The sequence below is a fragment of the Betta splendens genome, chromosome 7 (assembly GCF_900634795.4).
Source record: "Betta splendens chromosome 7, fBetSpl5.4, whole genome shotgun sequence".
NCBI classification, from domain to species: Eukaryota; Metazoa; Chordata; class Actinopteri; order Anabantiformes; family Osphronemidae; genus Betta; species Betta splendens.
In genome coordinates this window covers 2,420,528-2,442,444 of record NC_040887.2, presented here as the reverse complement: position 1 = coordinate 2,442,444, position 21,917 = coordinate 2,420,528, and positions in this window count along the sequence as shown.

Sequence of the window (21,917 nt, the reverse complement as noted above, 5' to 3'; positions counted from 1 at the left end):
TGTCTTCGTGCGTCTTTACGCACCCTCGGCAGGTTCTCTGGCACAGAATGACAGCAGAAGCTGCGCGGGCTCTCGCTTTGTCCGTCGCTCACAGCCGCTTTACGTTACTTTGAGCCAAACACAGACAAAACAAGGTAAAAGTGCAAAAACAAGAAGACAACGACGGCAGCACGTCACAAGGCTCGTTAGTCTGAAATGCATACATCCCACTGCGAAGAGCACTGTATGTTCCAGCAGCTTGGCTTGAATGCAGTTCCCCGACGTGTCCACGATCGACGCCCTCGGACAAACGCGCGGAGCCTCCTGCCTCCTCGAGCAGCTGACACTACAGGAGGCTAGTTCTACAGCGCGCTACGGGGAACGTGAGGGAGGCGAGCGGCTCTTCTATGCGCCACCGTCTCTGTCCCTAAAGCTGGGTTTCTCGCGTTTGCGGCCAGAAAACGCTTTCATCTTCATAAAGATCCCCCTTCAGTCGGTTCATATCATGTCAATGTGACCCGTTTGAGCCACAGTCCAGCCTGGATGCATCCCCCCTCTCCGTCTCCTCTCTCTGTTTCGGCTGTGATCCACTGTCTCCCGGATTAGAGCGCCCCTCTCTTCCCGTCCTAGACAATTGCGAGTCTCTGCTGATTGGACTTCAGCGCAAGAGGATTACATGGGCGCACGATGACGTCATGGCCCCGCGGCCCAGGCTCCCCCCTCCTTTTCACCTCCCGCCATTAAAACCAAATCCTCATCAGCCTCAAATGTCCTTGAAACCATCGGCCTGACTTTCTGCAGCCCGTCATGCAGGCGTGCGCGGGGACACGCCGCTGTTTTAGGCCCCGCTCGTGGTTCGCACCACGCGCACGGAGGACGCAACCAGAACGGGCCGCTTGTGTACACCTGAATACTCGAACGGCAGGTGCCCGTCTGCAGCTGTGTTACAGTCCTTGTGAATAACTGAGTGGATGTGCGTCACCGCAACCTGTGGTAGAATCTGAGGCACCGCCAATTTACAAAAAGGCACCAAATAAAGTTTCCCCCTCGTCCAGAACCAAAGGACCGGCTTCTGCTCATGCCAAGATTTAGCCAAGCGACGGATGCAGGCTGCTTTTCCCATGAAGCCCTGGTTCACTGATTATCCTCTAGTTACTGTAATAACCATTCTTTACATTCAGGAACCAGCTGGATCGGGATTTTTATGGAGCATTCACGCAAACGCATTCTACTGTGGCAGTGTTCTAAGGCCTGCGACCCGAAAGCCCAGCTGCTCTGGACCAGCACCACGTGAACCAGGCCACAGAACGTACGTGCGGTTAAAGCTTTGTTTCTGTTATTATTAATATTATTAATATTCACATCTTGTGTTGAACCACTGTTTGCTTTCCTACAAACCAGCTGATGATATAAATGGAAGCACTGCCTCCTTAAATCTGACCTGTGTTTTTTAGTAAACAAAACCTGGTCTCGTTTAGTTTGCTGTGACCTATATTGGACCTAAATGTTCCTCCTCCAGATGCGTGCTATGATTTATATTACGAGACAACGGAGATATTTTGCTTAGGTGATTTATTTATAATTGTTTTTGCTAAACTGCTCTCAGACCGCGTGCAGCTCAGTTAATTCAATTTAACTTTTTTACATTTACATGTATTTCGTTTTGTCTATGTTTCCATTTAATGCACTGAGTTACGGCTAATTTTAAATGCTGCACGAAGTATATTGATTTTTGTCCCGGAAGAAAATGCCATCGGATTTTCAAATATTTTTCCCTCCTTCTGTAGCTTGTGTCCACCTCCCACTGTTGGCGGAACAAAGAGAAGGAGATGAGGAACCGTCAGCGTTTTAGGATGAAACCGCTGCCCTTTCTTCTCCATAACGGAGCCTATAGAGTCGCAAATGCGGTCTTTTTCAAACAAAAGCAATTATTAACTACTTTAACATGCGAGCCTATTGTCTCATCTGCGCCTCCGTCGCAATCTACATCTGAAAACGAGCTTCCCGCAGTTACAGTAGTGAAAGCAAATTCACTAGTGCAAACCGTGCGTTCGGCCTATAGAGGTCTGCTGGTGCTCCACTGCCCAAAGCGAGGAAAACGTGGTCACCCAGCATCCGCGGCCGCCACCTGCTCCGAGAGGCGTCCTCTGTCCCGTTGCAGCCTTTACTGCTAAATCCAACAATCCTTTGTTCAGTGTCGGTGTGAGTATCCTCCAGCTTTGCACCGTGATGCGGCTCCGTCGCAACTTCTCTCCATTTTGTGCAACCGCAGGCCTCCTTCTGCACAGAAGCGCACGGGGTGCGGCGGCGCAGCGCCCAACTTTGGGAAAAAATAGCCTCCATGTGTCCACGTGCAAAAAGAGAGCGCGATTGAGAATTGAATTGCGGTTGCTTTTTCTCCCCACGTCTCTCCCTCTGCCGAGCTGAGCGGCCTCCGCATCTCAAGCTGAATGAAGGGGGAGTTGTCCCTGTGCATTACAATGACATTCAGGCCCCATTCATTCAGCCACTGTCTAACGGTCTTTGGACAGCAAATGCACCCCCATCGGGGGGTCGCAGTCCCCTCATTACACCCCCAATCCCAACACGAAGACCCCGACAATAGCCCCAACAAAAGAGAGAGGGGAGTCGGCCCCAGTTGTGCGAGCTGCAGCCCCTGGATTTTTGAGCTGCACAAGGAAAATTCCCTGCGCGTTTGAAGGTGGAGTTAAATGTTGAGTTGTCACAAAAAAATATCTAATTTTAATTTCTCCCCGCCTGTCTTCGTGAAATCTGGACTCCCTCTGCAGCAGGTGAAGCTTGGCTCACCATTTAAAAGAAAGTGTCAAACCACGTGTGATGCAACAAGGACAACATCGTTTTTTTTTCCTTTTTTTTTGCGGAGTGCGTGCACAGGCTAACACGGTCGCGTAAAGTGCAAAGTTTGCGCAAACAGCTGAGCGGAACAGCTCTGACACTGACAACACAGAGATAAACTGCAGCTCAGCACGTGTCACAATGTCACAATTCAATTTATAGTAATAAAATCTTAAAAACGTTCGCCCCATATTTGTAACAAAATAGTTCATTTTTAAATGTAGTCCTGTCACACTGTAAGAATGAGCGTTGACCTGTAAACAGGAAGCAAACGACCGTTGTTGTCTATTGGCAAATTCGCCTGTGACAATGATGTCCACATGTATATAATAATAATAATAATAATAATAATAATAATAATAATAATAATAATAATAATAATAATAATAATAATAATATAAAAATATTGGTGACAGCTGGAAATTAAGGCCATTGTTGGGGAAATATTTGGTGGAGAACCTACTTTCCCAGGGAAATCATACCGATTTCTGAAATGCTGTTGAAGGCCCGAATAGGCACAGCTGGGCATCTGCTTATGGGCCTATTCACCGGGAGGAGGGGAAGGTCAGCGCTGCGGCCGCCTCCGCACCATAAGCCCGTTAGCCTATACGCTTACATATTAAACTAAAGGCAGACAACAACGGGTTAAATAAATCACCTGCGTCAGGTAAGCAGACACCTTGCAATCAGTCCGTTTTATTAAGTTTGTTTTATGTATCATTGCTTTAAATTCTATACTCGCTGGTATTTTAGTTGCATTTTCATTCTAACCTTTTCTGTTTAAAACATATTGGGAATTCTTTCTTCTTGCCTTATTTTCTTGCACCTTCGCAGCCTAAAACTACCTCAGCCAGTGATTAGCTGCAGGAAAAACAAAGGAGCGCGCGCTGGCAGGCCAGCAGGAAATGCAGGAAATCTCCTTTAAAGCACTGACTGAAGTTTATCAAAGAGAAAAGAAACGCATCTCCGGTGCATTTCTTCTGCTAAACCTCCCACACTTTTATGCCGGCACTGCCTCTTGTTTTGAGAGGCACATAAAGAGGTGTAATTTTGCAAACATTTCTTAAGTGCAGAGAGCCAGAAGGACCCTCTAGTATTGTCCAGGGAGAGAAAGAGAAACACGTTGACAAAGGAACCCATTGTTCCTAGCGAACAATTCAAGGGGCCTGGTAAGCTGTCCTGTACGATCAGGCAGCCGGCCGCTGATGTGAATGCTGGGGCCCCTCCGAGGAGAAACGCTAATATATGGCAAGATGTAACATAACAGTAGCTTCCATCAACAGCGACGCCAGCTCTGGACGCACGCGCACGCAGCCGGACTTAGCGGCTGCAGCCGTAGTTCAGTTGGTGCAAACTTCGGCGCAGTTTGGATGCGGCGCGTCGCATCTGCGCTCAGGACGCCGTTAGAAGCTCAGTAAAGCTAGTGTGCTGCACGTGCCCACAGGTGAGTTTGTGTCAAGGCAATCAAACATTCTGTTTAAAATATCTTTTTTTTTTCCTCATGAAATTAAATATAACCCACACGAACGTGTGTTACAGCTTTCACTTGCTGCATGTGCATATATGTAAATCTAAGGGTTAAAGTTACTGTTACACAAGCTTATTGATTGGTTTATTTTGTACTTTGAACCATGTTTAACTTCACAAAAATGTGCAACTAAATACCAGTGCTTTCATCAGGATTTTCTCTTATTTACTACATCAATGCAGTGTAACAATTACTTAAACGCTGAAACATTGGCATCCATGAAAAAAAATCACAAAAAGACAATGAAACGCTTGTGTTTTATGGGTCAACATTGCACTTAGCATCACTTTTGTCTGTGCGTGTTGAGTCTCAGCCATTCAAAAAAGAAAATGAAAAATCCCACATCGCCTGTTCATCATTTCACACTGACAAAAATTACTGTTCATTTGTTGAGGGATGGACTGTCACTCGTATGTCCCAGAACAATGGCAAAAAAACACACTGCAGGTTGTAAACACAAAACTATTCTTGCTCAAATTAATATCTGACAGACGCAGACTTTAGTAATTTGTTAGTTGCAAGTTACATGGATGAATGAATTACATTGGTCCTTTTCTTTCTCGTCTCCATATCAATAACATGGAGCCACTTGAGCAGGGAGGTGAGCTTGAGTACTAATGTGCAGGTCCTTGACTCTATCTGATAAATGTCATGAGCTGTTTGCATTGATCTGTTTGTGACACAGCCAGTAGAAAAGGCTCATTATCCTGTCTAATGCTGTATGTTTATTGTATGTTTGAAAGGCTGCTGAATCTCTAATATGTTCTGAATTCTCCTTGATCGTGTGTGTGTGTGTGTGTGTGTGTGTGTGTGTGTGTGTGTGTGTGTGTGTGTGTGTGTGTGTGTGTGTGTGTGTGTGTGTGTGTTAAACACTACTATGCCTCAAATCAATATCGACTGGAACTAATAATTGCAGAAATCTTCCGCTCGGCCTGCTGGCGCTGATAACAGCCGAGCAGGAGTCACCTGAATGTGAATCTAGATGAAGCCTTTCATGCGTACATGCATCTGTCAGTTCCTACAAACCTGCTGCAGCTGCTTCTCAGTGCTGGAGTCGGGGCCGGACTCACTGAATGAGCAGGGACCTGAAGCGCCTTCACGGACGTTCATTACTCCGCGTTTGTAAAACAAGTCAAATTCCAGAGAGCAGCTCCGGTGGCAGCAGGCGCCTTTATTTATTCCACTGACACAGAGCAGAGGTGACGCCGCCGCCGAGGTGAGGGTTGGACAAATCCTGCACGTCAGCGGTTCAGATGAACAAAAAACACAACAAAACAAAAAGGTTTCGTTTCACAGCGTTGCTCTTATGATGCTCATTCAACCCCTGATGCTGTTTTATTTAATAGAGTAGGTTTATAGTCTCTGTCACACACACACACACACACACACACACACACACACACACACACACACACACACACACACACACACACACACACACACACACACACACACAACAATTCAATAAACTTATGCTCAGCCTTTTCACCATCTGCATAAACAACAGTGTTTTGGTCTCCTGTTCGCAGCAACTGCTTGTGTCTGCTGCCGGTTGACCCTGCAATTAACCCGCACCTCAGTCAAACCTCGTTAGGGAGAGAGAACGAGGAGCGTAGACAGTGACGCACAGGGATCTTCTCACACGCTGGAAATAATCAGAGGATGTTTGACATAATTCAGTGTTTACTATTTTGCCTTATATTATTTATTTGTGGTATTTTTCTAATTTCGTGTGTGTGTTTCTCTGTCTGACATTTATATATTTTTCTCTTTATTGTTCGTATAATACTCTCTTTTTCATGTGTGTACATTTTAAGATGTATATTGATGATTAAGCCACACTAACTATAACCCCCACCCCCTCCCCGTGACCTCTCCCATCCCCCATCCGTGTTTTACAGCCTAGGCCCCAGTCGAGAGGTTTGTGCGTTGGAGCATCAGGGAGCTTTTGCATACAGCTGTGCTGTAGTCGGAGGCAGCTCGATCGACAGACCAACGCGCGGCTGTGCTTCAAAAATGCCACCCCGTCCGACATTTGCACGGTGAAATGATGTTCGCGTGTCTGCGCCGTGGCGTCGCTGGCAGTCAGAGGCTGAAGCTGAATGCTGAACGCCGAGGTGCTGACCTTTAATCATTGTGGTGTGTTGCAGCAGAGACCAGAGCGCGTCTTTACATCTGCTCGTTACTGTAACACAGAGCACGTACAGAACGTGTAATGGCTTCATCCCAAAATACTGCGGCTTTATTCTAAAAATACTATGAAAGGTAACCAGAGACTTTACAGGCTATTTTAAGACCACTTCTTTTTTGTTTGGCTCAACCACAAAGATTATTTTTAGAAATCAAATGAAAACGACCTGCGATTAAGGGACCTTTCTTTCTAAATCGTGCCTTAAATCCCTATTCCACAGAGAAGTTTGCATGTTTCGATGATGATAATGCCGTATTAGATAAGGTTAATGAGGTCGGACACTGAGGTTACAGTGCAGCCATTGTTTCCCCCCTGTCGGCGCAGTGCTTATATTTGTACAGTGTGGTGCACACTGCGTCTCGTGGGCATTGTGAGTATCTGGGGGAGCTGTTTAGTCCCCCATAAGAAGATTAGAGATGATTGGTTTTATTGACTGGCCTATGCTGCAGTTATCAGGGCAGCTCTCAGAGCACAGAGCCACGCTTTTGTCCGGCCCTCATTGTTCTTCCCAGTCTGAGACCCTGCGCTGATATGAATTTGATATGACAGTAAAGTGCCAATTATGTACATACATGCGAGGCCCTGCTCTCTTTCAGCTCGACGTGGACGAAGAAGCCGGCGAGGTGAGGACAGATAAAGAGACGGGGTCTCTGCAAGGGTGAGCGAGCAGGTCCTCAGAATAATTTGCTGTGAGAATCGGAGGTCTGTTATTTTCCTGATCCTGATATTGCCAATAAAACGCTGCCACGGAAGCATTGATGAGCGATAAAGAGGTTACGCGCTGGTTTCTCTCCCCTCCTAGCGAGCCTGTCATATCTTATCAGGATCAGCTGCGCTGGTGATGAACTGATTACTGTCATCGGTTTGAGGGTGACAAGATTACGGAAAAACAGAATATTACGCTGGTTTGCTTTGATGTGGCGCCGGCGATTCTATTTCACTGGTTACATTTACTGTACAATGTCTCCAATTTTGACAATTGCCTCATTTGATTTAAAAAACCTTAAATCAGATTATAAGGTCAAATATCACAGATATGAATCACATCATAATATAAAGATCATTAAATGCTGGCTGTGTACTGATGTGTGTTTATATTTATATTTGTGTGTGTGTGAGTGTTTGTGAGGCCAGCGTTTGAAATCCAACTTGAAGAACAGGCTGTAAGTCGATTTCTAATTCCCTTTTATTCCTCTCTCCTTTTTCGTCCTCTTTTATGTACTCATCTTGGAAAAAAGGTGTTAAATCATCTAAATCATTCCCTGGCTATTATATCCAATTAATGCCTCCTCATGGTGTTTTATTGTGTTATAAACTGCTATTGCTTGTGGTTCAGTAGACAAACACAATGTGTTTCTGTGCCGCCTGCCACCGGGCTGGCTGTGGCTGTGCTGGGGAGGGACAGAAGGGGACTTGGCCACTGCCCATGGGGGCCCTGGCCACTCTAAATCAGTTAGTTTTGGAGGAGATCCTAGTCGGCTTTTTAAGAGGGTCCATTATAGGCTTGTTAATGCCTCAGCCGAGGGGGAAACACTACTAACTGCACTCAATTCTCTATGCACTCAGTCTCCTTCTCACACACACACACACACGCACGCACACACACACACACACACACACACACACACACACACACACACACACACACACACACACACACACACACACACACACACTTCCTTCTCCCCGTGTTTCTTTTGAGACGTGTGAGTGACTCCTTGTGTGTTTCTGTGTGTGTGTCTGACACACCCGTGTCTGGTTCTGTCTCCTCTTCATGAATTTCATGGGTTTGGCCTTCGCTGAGAGTAACACCGTTTTACACTGGCTCTGCATCTCTTCCATTGATCTGTCTGCTCTGAAGACGCGCCTTTGTGCACACGCGTGTGCTGCTATGACCGTCCGTGTGTGTTTGTGTGTGCAGTGTTTAAAAGGTGTTAAGCAGATTGAGGGTTTCTTTGAAGATGTATTTTGGAGCCTTGAGGCGGATTCAGGAGTGTGTTATTGCATATTTAGGACAGTGTGTGAGGGTCTTTTGAGAGCGGGAGAGTGTGTGAAATTTTAATTCACACTATAAGTGCGAAGCAGCTTAGTTCATTTATCACTGCGAGGAGATACCCAGAGAGCTGCACCAACCCCCAGTGGGGTCTCTGTCGCGCTGAGCTCTGGGGGACTCTAACGAGCTGCAAAACCAAAAGCGGCAAAGTTCAGTGAGGAACAATTGCTTGTTGCTAACGTCACTTCCCACTTTATCTGCGCCGCTGCCGCGTGTGTTCCTTTATATCCTCCCACTCGTTCCCGTCACATTCAGATTCGCCTGTATGTTTCTGCCAAGGTGTTCGCGGCTGCTTTGTTCCGCCCGCGGTCCGGCTATAGGCGGCTATCGCCACACCTGAGGTGCAAGCTAATGTCCTCCATCTACACACTGAGAACCGTTGTCAAGGAAAGGTGGCTCTCGGTCGCCCTGGAAACCATGCCTCCCAGCATGCTTCGTGTGAGTGACAGGAGGAAGGTGTGACAGAGCGAGAGCTTCTTGCAAATGGACGTCTTCTGTGCTGCACGAGCGCTAAAGCCTTTTCTGCTAATCAGTGTCTAATGTGCATTAACATGAGCAGCATCAGCTGTGACCAGTGCCTAAAATGTTCCTTGTTCCTGCATTTAAATACTTAATGACATAGAAAGAGACGCAAAGCTGCAACAGGATATTGTTGTTGAGGGGAATGTGGAGGATAAGTGGCTGCCATGACTGGTTGCAGCAGTGGCAGTCTGTGCTCATCTCAGTCCCCTCTGCGCTCGCTCATGCGAAACGCAGCGACAGTGTGTCCTCCTCGTGCACGAGTCCAACCAGCGTCCTCTGAACAGGAGCAGCGCACGAGTCAAGCTGTGTCTGCAGGTGTAAAAGAAGAGCTGTTACAGTAGTTTACAGTCTGAAGCGCTCTGTGTGTGTGTGTGTGTGTGTGTGTGTGTGTGTGTGTGTGTGTGTGTGTGTGTGTGTGTGTGTGTGTGTGCGTGTGTGCGTGTGTGTGTGTGTGTGCGTGCGTGCGTGTGTCACCTCCTTTTCATGTCTTGATGAACGTGTCTGTGCAGGTTTCAGTCTCAGAAGCCTGATAAAGTGATAAAGCAATAACTGATAGAGTATCAGCCCGTTCGGCGCTGATCCTGGACGCGGACCGTTTCCTCAACACTGACAAGATAAGCAGAATCAGAAATAAGTGACTCTGGGGAGCAACTGTCAGGTGCTGCCGCTGCACGGTGTGACTCTTGGTGCCTCAGGGTTTCAGGATGTCTGTCCTGTTGCAGCTAAAATGCAAAGATGACACTTGGAGCACAGAGCTCCAATGAGGGAAACGATCGGGATCCACAGGTAATGAAAGCGTGATGTAATAAAGAGGACGGGCCAGATCCATGCTTTCTATTTGAACATCAATCTACAGGCCTCTGATGATTGCCTCATTAAAATCTCACCTGTTTTGTTAATCCTCCCACTAATGTGATTGCACTTGGCTGAAAACCTTAACACCAGGCACACCCTGGCCTCCCCCATCTCCCTCAAAGCATGTTTGAGAATCTTTATTAAAAAAGCCCTATTGAGTACTATGGGATGAAACTGCACCCCCCATCCTTCCGCTTCCCACACATTTTCCCACCCCATTATCATTGTCACCACGTTATCATCACGTTGTCATTAGCTGCTTGTCTTGTTTTTCAGTAGGTGATGTGCCTTTTCTGTCAGGATTGGATCAGATCACTTTTGCTCCTGCTTTAGGAGATTTACATGTATTTGATGCAGTGTTTATTGTTGCTGCCTATCAATGATCCCCAACTAAATCTATCCATTCCTTACTTTACATCTTTTCACATTCCGTTCAACCTCCTCTCCTCTCCTCTCCTCTCCTCTCCTCTCCTCTCCTCTCCTCTGCGGTGCATGCTGGGAGCGTGGTGAGAGCGCGAGTGTTCGAACAGGTGTGGAGTGTGTGGAGTGTGTTGAGTTGGTGAATGAGATCGGGACCTTTCTGGATACTTTTCTATGTTTCTTTCTTCGGTGACAAGGTAATTAAACTTGTTTCTAACTTGTTTGAGGATCAGGTGTGAGCGGTAGTCGGCTGTTTGCAGGTGGTCATGGCGGCCCTCCCAGGGGAGGGATCGCCTCCCCTGTCGCTGAAACACGGGGTTCGCGTTGCGGCTAATCCCACTTACACGGTGGAACAAGTCCTCCTGGCGATCGGAGAACAGGTTGGCTTTTCTAATATAATGTATGGATCACGGATGAGCAGAGCGGTGGTGGCGTTTATCAGGGAGGAGCGGATGGTGCACCAACTGGTGGAGAGTGGCGTTGTGCTCGGCGATGAGTTCGTTAGCGTGTCGCCGCTTTTTGCACCGGCCACTAGAGTCACCGTATCAGGTGTTCCCCCGTTCGTTCCCGACGAACTGCTGGAGAAGGAACTGCTTCGGTTTGGGAAGTTCGCTAGCAAGTTCAGAGTGGTTCGGCTAGGATGCAAGGACGAGAGGCTGCAGCACGTCCAGTCGCTGCGGAGACAGGCGCTCATGTACCTGACCGAGCCCGGACAAAACCTGGACGTGTCGTTCAGAGTCATGTTCGGCGGAGGTTTTTACACGGTCTATGCGAGCTCGGGGAGCCTAAAGTGCTTTGAGTGCGGGGATGTGGGACATAAGCGGACGTCCTGTCCGCACAGAGCGAGGGACAGACAGTCGGAGGAGCAGAATGATCGCAATGGGGAGCGAGAAGACGTAGGTGGTCAGCAGCAGTCTGCTGAGGAGAACGTCGGTGCTGGTGGGAGTCAGGGTGACACGGAGCAGGGAAACTGCACCGCAGGTACATCCAGAACAGGGGGGGAGGAGCGCAGCGAAGAGGCGCTGAACGAAACAAACAGTAAACAGGAAGCGGAAGCTGCGGGGGATCAGGGTGTCGGGTTGGATGAAACGGGGGAAGGAACAGCGGAAAACGAGGAAGAACAGATGATTGACGATGACACGATGTCACAGTTCTCTGACGTAGCCTCGCAGGAGGATGTGCAATCGTATTCACTGACTGAGATTAATGAGTTTTTGGACGAGACCTATGGTAGACAGTCGGTAGAGGTGACTGAATTCTTCTCTAATGTGGACGTTTTTATTCGCTCTGTTATGAAAGAGATGAGGAAGGCCACTTACGATCAACTAAGTAAACAAAAGAGATTCCGATTAAAAAAGTTACTGACAAAATTAAGGAAAGAGAAAAGGGACAAGCGTTTCGAAATGAATAAAACAGTATAAAGTATTCTTAAACGACCCTAGTTGCCATGGCTAAATTTTGCATTCCCACTGGATTCACTGCTTCCTTCTGTTCCTTCTGTTTCTGTTTTTTCCTACTCTTCATGGAGAGGCTGAGGATTGGAACACTCAACATTAATGGAGGGAGGGACAGGGAGAGGCGGGCCACGGTTTTTGAGCTAATCAAGGCCAAAAGCATAGATGTGCTTTTTTTACAAGAGACACACAGCACAACTGAAAATGAAACCGATTGGGCAGCTGAGTGGAAAGGGCAGGTCTTCCTGAGCCATGGCTCCAATCTAAGTTCAGGGGTGGCTGTTCTTTTTTCTCCATTTGTAAAATTAACAGAGGTGGGAGTACGTGAGGTTGAGTCTGGCAGGGTTCAAATAGTGGAGGCAAAAATTAGAGGGTTATCTTTTAAGTTTATAAATGTCTATTCACATAATTCCGGTTCACGCAGGTTAGAGCAGTTTCGGAAGCTGCGTGACACCCTGAAGCAGGTAGATGGCAGTTCTATAGTCATTTTAGGGGGCGATTGGAATTGTACCACACACCCTCAGATGGATAGGAATACGGGGGAACCACATTTGCCATCGGCCTCCCTGCTGTCGGAGGTAATGACTGAAGCAGATATGGTGGACGTATGGAGGGTTTTTAACCTAGATGTTAAACAATACACATGGGTCAGGGTGACTGAAGGAAGTCTTAGGGCGGCCAGATTAGACAGGATTTATATGGACAAGAAGTACTGTAATCTACTGACTGCATCCACAATATCACCAGTGGGGTTTTCGGACCACCATTTGATGACAACAGACCTGTCACTGGTTGCACGTCGTCAGCGATGTCCTTATTGGCAGTTTAATGTTAAGTTAGTACATGATAAAGTCTTTTGTGAAGCTTTTGCTGAGTTTTGGAGTCAGTGGAAGCTGAGGAAGGGAGAATTTGAGAATCTGGGCCTATGGTGGGGGGTTGGGAAGTCTCAGATCAAAACCTTTTGTGAACAATATATGATGCATACCTCAAATCTAGAAAGAAACTACATAAACAAGTTGGAGAAGGAGATAAGGGTGTTGGAGGAAGAGTTAATAGGTGGGGCGAGAGAAAACAGCAAAACTTTGAAGACTACGAAAGACCTATTAAGCCAGTTTATGAATGAGAAAGCTAAGAGGGCTTTAATAAGGAATAGAATTTCAACTGTTAGAGATATGGATGCCCCGACAACTTTTTTCTTTAATCTGGAAAAGAAAGTGCGGGAGGAAAATGTGATGAAACATCTAAAACTACAGAATGGATCAATAACTACAGAGCCTGCCATGATGAGAAGAATCGCCATTGACTTCTACACGGAGCTGTTCGGGGCGGGCAGTTGCAGATCGGACTGCGCAAAGGCGCTCCAGGAGGGACTGCCAAAGCTGACAGAGAGCCAGTCTTCCGTGCTGGAGCAAGGAATCTCATTGGATGAGATGGCTAAAGCAGTGCAACAGCTAGGCAGCGGTCGATCAGCGGGGATAGATGGTCTCCCTGCGGAGTTCTTCAAGCGCTTCTGGGATGTTTTGGGAAAAGACTTGGTTGAAGTCTTTGTAGACTGCATGGATTCTGGGAGGCTGCCGACCAGTTGCACAAGGGCCATAGTGACACTTCTGCCCAAAAAAGGAGACCTTGGGCTGTTGAAGAACTGGAGACCAGTGTCACTGTTATGTACTGATTACAAAATATTTGCCAAATGCCTTGCAAACAGACTAAAAGAGTGCGTTGGGTCGATTGTGCATAAGAGCCAATCATATTGCGTGCCCAATCGGACTATAATGGACAATTTGTTTTTACTGCGTGATATTATTGACCTGTCTAAAGTAAATGATTTGGATGTGGGTGTTCTTTCACTAGATCAGGAGAAGGCTTTTGATAGAGTTGACCATGGGTATCTTTTTGGCACTTTAGGTGCGTTCGGAATTGGAGAGAAATTTATCTCTTGGCTAAAAACACTCTATGGCGAGGCCACTGTCTTAATCAAGGTCGGAGGAGGTCTTAGCAGAGCGATACCGGTTCAGAGGGGGATAAGACAGGGCTGCCCATTATCGGGGTTGCTATACGGACTGTCAATTGAGCCCCTCTTGCATCATCTTAGACAGGATCTTGAGGGGGTGTGTCTTCATAAGGACCTTCCATCCAGGGTCAGTTTGTCAGCCTATGCGGATGATGTCACCATTTTTATAACAGGACAGAGGGACATTCAGGTTCTCGAACAGAAATTGGCAGTTTACGAACAAGCTTCTTCAGCCAGGGTAAATTGGGCCAAGAGTGAAGGTCTCATCTTGGGAGGTTGGAGAGGTAAAGCGCAGCCAGTTTTACCTGAAGGGCTGCAATGGGGCACAGAGGGGATAAAAAGCCTGGGTGTTTTTTTGGTAGTGGAGGCTTTCAGAAAAAGAATTGGGAAGGGTTGATTGAAAAAGTTAGTGCCCGACTGTCTAAGTGGACCTGGATCCGCCCTCAGTTGTCTTATAGGGGAAGGGCCCTGGTGGTTAATAACCTGGCTGCTTCCATGCTTTGGCATAAATTCACTGTGATGGAGCCTCCGGAAACACTAGTGAAGGAAATCCAGAAGAGGCTAGTGGATTTCTTCTGGGGAGGTGTGCACTGGACTCGGGCGGCATTGCTATATTTGCCATTGTCAGAAGGAGGCCAGGGATTGGTGGACCTGAAGAGTCGTGTGGCAGCCTTTCGCCTGCAGAGTGCTCAACGGTACTTATACCACGATCCGCAAATGTGGACGGAAACAGCGACGGTACTCCTCCGCAGGGTAATGGATTTACAATATGATAGACACTTGTTTTTACTGGATTTGAGTAAAGTTGATCCTTCCCGGGCTTCACCCTTTTATCAGTCAATGATTCGGGTGTGGACGAAGACAATAAAGATTAATAGAGACTGCGAAATGTTCTATAGATGTGTGGCAGAGGAGCCCCTGTTCTTCAACCCGCTAATCCAGTGCAGGAGCCTTTTGTCAGTAACTGTACAGAAGATGCTGGTGTCGGCCGGGGTGACAAAGTTGCAGGGGCTGATGGACGATGGGAATTGGATCGCTGCCACAACGCTGAGCCAGAAGACAGGGTCCAGATCAACAAGGTTTCTGCAGAAGTTGATGGAAGAGGTGAGGGCCAGTCTGCCTGGTCCTTTTAGAGAAGCCATAGGAAGATCCGTGGCGAAGGACGAACTGATCGACTGGCCAGCTTTTCCTCCATTGGGAGTTAGTGCTGCCACAGGGGAAGGAGGTGAGAGAGAGGGGGCATTGTTGTCCTTTCGGGCACCTGAGCTAACAGAACTATCAACGACACTGAGGAAATCCCTTTATTGGTTAGCGGTGAAGGTAAACAACAGAGGCTGTCTTGTGGATTTGCCAGAGTCGAAGTGGTCGGGTGTGTTGCCACCAGGTTCTTCTCCTAGAGGCAGCTGGAGGTCCCTGTATAAGCCTCCTATAGAGAAGCGCACTGCAGATCTACAGTGGAGGATTATACACGGGGCTGTGGCTACGAACAGACATGTGGCACATTTTGATAGGACAGTGGGTGGAGAGTGTTCTTTTTGTTCAACAGAGGAGAGCTTGCAGCACCTCTGGCTCGATTGTCCCAGACTGACTTCTTTTTTTTACCTATTAGCACGGTGGTTCGAAGGGATGGAGCAAGATCTAGAGAGGGAAGTTTTCATCTTTGGTCCCGTTTACAGGGCTTCCCAAAGACAGAGGGTCTGTCTGTTAAATTTCCTCATTGGACAGGCAAAAATGAGCATTTGGATTACAAGGAGGAACAAAATGAAAGGGGTGGGATGTTCAGACGTTGAACTTTTGTTTAAAAGCCTGGTGGCCTCAAGGTTAAAAGTTGAATTTGCCTATTATAAGATGGTGTCAGATTTAGATAGTTTTGTTTTTCATTGGGGATATAAGGGTGTGTTGTGTTCGGTGAACCAAGGCCTGCTTGTCCTTAAATTTTGACAAAATTTGAATGAGTGAGAAACACATAGATTATTTATTATTATTGTTATTATGTTTTGTTCTTTATTATTTTGAAAAGTGTTTTTTGATTCCTTATTTTTGATTACATTTTTTAAATTGATGTTTTCCTGTAAATATTTATGTGTGAATTAAACGTCTTGTTAAAGGTCAAAGGTCTCCTCTCCTCTCCTGCATGCCTCAGCAGCCTCTCCTTCCTGTCTGTCTGTGTTGGCATGAGCCTCCCTGGCTCTGCCCCCGCCTGCCCACACTTTATGCTGATTGGACCAGCTGTTCCACTTAAATTCACCATGGCAACCACAACCTGTTCCCTAGCAACCCTGCTCTTCTCCCTGATTCCTGCCAGTGTTCTCCACAGGCAGAGGGAGAGAGAAAGGGAGAAGAAGAGACTGAAACATTCCCTCAGATTGTGTGTGTGTGTGTGTGTGTGTGTGTGTGTGTGTGTGTGTGTGTGTGTGTGTGTGTGTGTGTGTGTGTGTGTGTGTGTGTGTGTGTGTGTGTGTGTGTGTGTGTGGACACTGGACATATTTGGCTTCTGTGAGTCAGAAGGAAATGTTTTGGGAGCTGATGAGATGGTTCAGTGCAGGCAAGGTTTGCATGTACAGTAGGCCACAGGGACCTGCAGTTAACACAGAGTGGGTTGACACGCATAGATTCACAAAATGACGCGTTGTGTGCATGCATATGTGTGCGTGTGCGTGTGCGTCTCCTTGTGTTCTGTCGACTGAACTTGTCCTCTCAAGCGTGATGAGACCAAAGGTACATACAGGCTCATGCTAAAGAATTCATGGCACTGCTGCTCTCAGAGGCCCCACTGTCAGTGCAGCCTCATGGCACAAGCATACTAATCAGAGACACTGGATAGATGGATACGTACACAAACGCGAGTGCAGCAGGCGCTGGGCGCTAGCATGCCGCTACATCCACCTCCTTTAACCAGCTAAGATTACCTGCTTCCTAATAGACTTTTCCTGTGGCCTTGGAACAAGTCCCATGGCCAGGTAATCCCTCAGCTCATCCCCAGCAGATGAACTCTTATCCTGGGGAGAGCAGCAGTAAGCTCCCCTCCACCTCTCATAATTGGATCTCATACAAGTCCAAAGTTGTTGTTGAGTTTGCTCTCATTTCAGACAGATTAAATGCCTCCACCGAGCCTCCGGTGTGCAGCTCCAAGTGTAACAAGTGGCGTGTGCATCCTCCACACGCCCAGCGTGTGCTTTAGTGATGGTGTGCACATAATTAATTACGAGTTTATTTGAACATGTGTTCAGTTTTCTTCACCTCTGTGCAATATTTCTCCCGGCTTGCTAATTAATACAAGCAACTGAAACATGAGCAAACATAGATCATGGTGATGAATGAGGAGCCGTAAATGCAAGATAAATTCTGCAGTCATTCAGTGTAATGTGCTACACCTGCCATTATGCAGACTTAGGAAAGCAGCAGAAATTAAAGGCACATACAGCTGACGGGATTTTAGTAGCTGGAACACTTCGTAGCGTCTCCGGAGGTTTGCTGGAGAGATAAAACATCATTATTGCGGCTAGTCCCTCATCCGCTGTCTAACGTCTTTATGAATTTCACATTAAAAATCCTCCGCCGTCGCCCATGTGGGGTGTGGAGCTAAACTAAACTAAAAGCTGCAGACACTCGATTTAAAGTTTGTAACATTTCTTAAGTTCTTTTTTTTTTTTATTGATTCGCCATTGAAGGACAAACCACCATGTGTATTTACTATTTATTTTTTAGCCTCAGCCGTAGGCATGGAAACGTCAGTTGGTGGGTCAATCCACCACCACGCGCCACGGAAATACTATTATTGGATTGGTTTGACTGGCACCAGACATGCACCAGTTCCAGAGCTGAGATGAAAGCGCAGGTTTAACACCGACCTCAGTGACATAGTTCAGTTAATGCTAATGAAGACACGGCTTCCATTATTATACAACTAGTTCATTAATACAACTCACTAAAATAAATTAAAAGACAGCAGTTACTGGTTCTGATTAATATATATATATATATATATATATATATATTTATTCATATTTTTTCTATATTCTATGTATAATAGTTAAGATCAGCCAGAAATGTAGAGGATCAATTTTATAGAAATAATAAATATCTGATGATTCTATACATTTTCATCTAGTCACCAGTGGCTCACAAAGTAATAGTACTATAATCTGTACCCACTGAATAAGACAATGAGGTTGTTCCTGTCACCCCAAGAACAGGTGAGCGAAGAAAACATGAAACAAATGAGGGAGACAGGAAGAAAACCGTACTGAGTTTACACAAACATCCAGCTCTGTAAATTATGATTTGAGATCCAACTTTTTCTCCTCTTTGCCCTCGTGACTGACACACACACACACACACACACACACACACACACACACACACACACAGACGCACGCACGCACGCACACACATACACACACACACACACACACACACACACACACACACACACACACAGACGCACGCACGCACACACACACACACACACACACACACACACACACACACACACACACAGACGCATGCACGCATGCACACACATACACACACACACACACACACACACACAGACGCACGCACGCACACACACACACACACACACACACACACACACACACACACACACACACACACACACACACACACACACACACACTCTGTCTGGGTCTCTCCCCTTCGCCTCTGAAGAAAAAGCTGCTCTGACTCGTGTCTGATCTCCAGCTCTAATTCCAGCTCTAATGCGTGTTTTGCTCGGTGGATGTCGTCCCTGCGCAGCAGCACAGGCCGCCTCGGCAATTACATGTTTTTGAACTCTTTGTTCTCATTGACTTTCCCAAAACACTGCAGCCACGGGGTCAGAGATGTGTCAGGCATAATAGCTGCTATCCATTATGGCCTTTATAATCATATGCACTGAGACGGTGTAAATACACAGACATGTAAAGACACAAGCGCTAAGTAAACACAGTGAGAGGCAGCGCGGCTAAAAAGCAAGGACCTTGTTATAAGTCATTTGCATGAGATGCTGCATGCACGGTCCATTAAAGAATAGGACGCAGGGAAAGCAGCCAAGGCTCTTATGATAATTGAAGCAGGTCTCTGAGAAGCTGCCAGTTGGGCCCTCGTGTCAAACCAGGCCCCAGCACCAGTCTGTCGGACTGAGACCCCACCTTCAAACTATGGAGGAACAAGAGGAGCTGTGACGCGTGGGTCAGAGCCCGACCTTCGCGGGTCCCTCCCTTCAGCTGCACCTTCAGCGCAGGCTCAGCAGGAGCCACCGGGCCTTCACGCTCACACTGTCAGGACCTGAATGGCAGCGAATACATTTTCTCTGTCAGTTTCTTTGTGGGGGTGACGCGGACCTGACGACGGCTAAAACCTCAGCTAGAGTTTGTTTGTGTCCTCAGCAACATTAGAGGTGAATCCAAAGCCAGTTGTAGGTCTTTTCTTCTGATCATTACCTTTGTTGATTCAAAAATGAAAGCGAGTACTTCTTTAGATGCTTTACAACAGCGTAAACCCCCTCCTTCTGGCTCTGCTGCCCTCTGCTCTGTATTACTGTATTAAAAACTGGATTTTCAAGGCCACTGGACCTTCATGCTGAGGCAGCTTCCACAGCGGAGAAACACAGAGATTACACAGGGATTAGTTGGTGTAATCTCACATGTTGCTCTGCGACTCTGTCCAAAAAAAGATTTTTTTCTTTACTTTTGCACTCAGACACAAAGCGAGGCTTTTACACACATTCAGGCTTCGCACAGTTGACACCAGTGGACGTACTCAACTCTACATCACACAAACATGGATGTGTGGAGTTTGACAGCACTTCATCTTTTCCTTTTCTTTACAGACATTTTCAAGATTTCTCCTTGGACCTCTTCTTTCACTTATCCTTGTTTATCTGCTGCTGACAGATAGTTGACCTTCCTCGTCTTTCCTCTTTTTTTTGTCTTCTGAGGGAGATTAAGGAAACGATGGGAGTCTTGGAGAGAATTGAGGCTGATTGGGTGGAGGGGAGGGTGCTAGTTGAAATCTGAGGTCTTTGTTTCAACATACAATGTTTCGATTGCTGCCACAGTTTATCTTTATTGTATATATGGAAAATCAATCCAGTGCACTAAAACCTTGTTTGTAAGATGCTGCTCTGGATCTAAGTCTCCATAAAGGACAAAAATAAACCCAAGCAGCAGTAGCTCATGCGCTGCCTGTTAGGACTGAAGTCTGCAGTAAATCACTTGTCTTGGTGGGTCTGGCCCCTCGGCTGAGGCTGAGGAACCGTTCCGCTGTTAACCAGCAGCCTGATTATTAAGGGGCCCAACATTCAGCCACGAGCCTGGAGGACAATAGCTGCTGGGGCCGCGCCGCTGTCTGAGGGGCCTGACTCTTTGTCTGTGCGGACGTGCGACGCTCCGGTGACAGATGGCCGGACCTGCTGCCGTATCTGTTACCTTTCCAAGTGACGTGCAGCATGTTCCCGCTCCTACGGGCGAGCGCGGAGAGACGGCAGCTGTCCGTCGCTCGCCCCGCACCGCCCCGCGAGACGCGAGCGCCGCTCAGCAGCAGCCCCATGCTGGAGCCACACAGGAGGTCGGCCCCGAAAAACACACGTCAGTCAAATCGCACCGCGACTTCCTCATTCGTTCTGGCTGAAGCAAAAATGATACGATCATGAAAAGAGGACTTCAACCATTTTTGTCTATGTTTGACTCAGTTACAGACTAATCGCACAACCTGTTTATTCTGAAAGGGCTTCGTCTCCGCTCCACACCTGTAAACCTCAACAATTCTTTTCTTCCCAGTCCCCAGACACAATGAAATGCTGTCTGCAATAAGTAGCCGTGATGAAAACCCGCATGAATCACAAAGGGCAACCTGAGGAATTTAATGTTTGAGCTTCTGAGTCACTGTAAAGCACCACCAACAGAAGGGTCCGCGTGCGTGAGTGTCCTCCCCCCGTTTGTGATTTATAATGGCACAGTCCTAGCGAGGGGCCTTCACAGGCACATCGAGGGGAATTGCTCTCATTTGCGTGAACTGATGTTGATTTATAGCTCAGCCAGAGGTTAATGACAGTGTCGCTCATTGGCGCTTGTTCTTTCCACTGTAATGTCATTATAAGGAGGCGGTGCCAGGACCTCCAGGCATTGAATCCCCGCTCCTGCCTCATCTCACCTGTACGACTCCACCGGCCCCACGCGGAGGCTGATTGTCATTATGAACAAACTGCTGGAGGAGTTTAAATCCTGTGTCTGTGTTAACATGGAAGCTACAAGGACCCACGTTCAGCTCTAAAGGCCTTTAGCTGCACTCATTACGCTCAGTCGCCAGTTTATTACTTTCAATCGTCGGAAAGCGGTTGATTGTGGTAATGTTCTGTTTGGATGCTGCAGCTTGTGACTTCAGTTCAACAGCCTTCAGTAATACTATTACAATATAACAATAAACCGTATGAACATAAAATTCATTTAAATTTAACCGGCACAAATCATGGAAGTGAAGCTGTAATCCAGTTGATCAGAAGCTGCTTGTTTATCACATTTTCTTTCTAATCTTTCTAAAATATTAATATAATAATAAGTGATAATGTAATAATGATCACTCCTGTTATCACTATTTACCTACATGAGTGATGTGTGTTTCAATAGTTAGTAAAGATTCAATTTTTAGTAGAGAATGAACAGACTGAATATGATGAAATCAAATTTCTTGTTGTCCTGAACAAACTTGGTAAAAAAGCTGATTCTGATTTTATGTCTTTAAATTTCTTTTTTTGCCACCAGCAAAAGTACATGTGGAGATAACCACAAAAACACACACACATGCACACACACACACACACACACACACACACACACATCATCAGCATCAGCCCAGGAGAGGCCGTGTCTGTCTGGGCATGGATGGTGCCCCGTCACCCACCCTGGTGCTCCAACCGCTGCCTCTCTGAGCAGCAGCAGCAGCAACACGCTATGAGAAACCTGGGACAGAGTCTGGTCTGCATACAGACGAGAGAGAGAGAGAGAGAGGCTGGAAGCAGAAAACGCATCTGCTTTCTTTCACAGCTA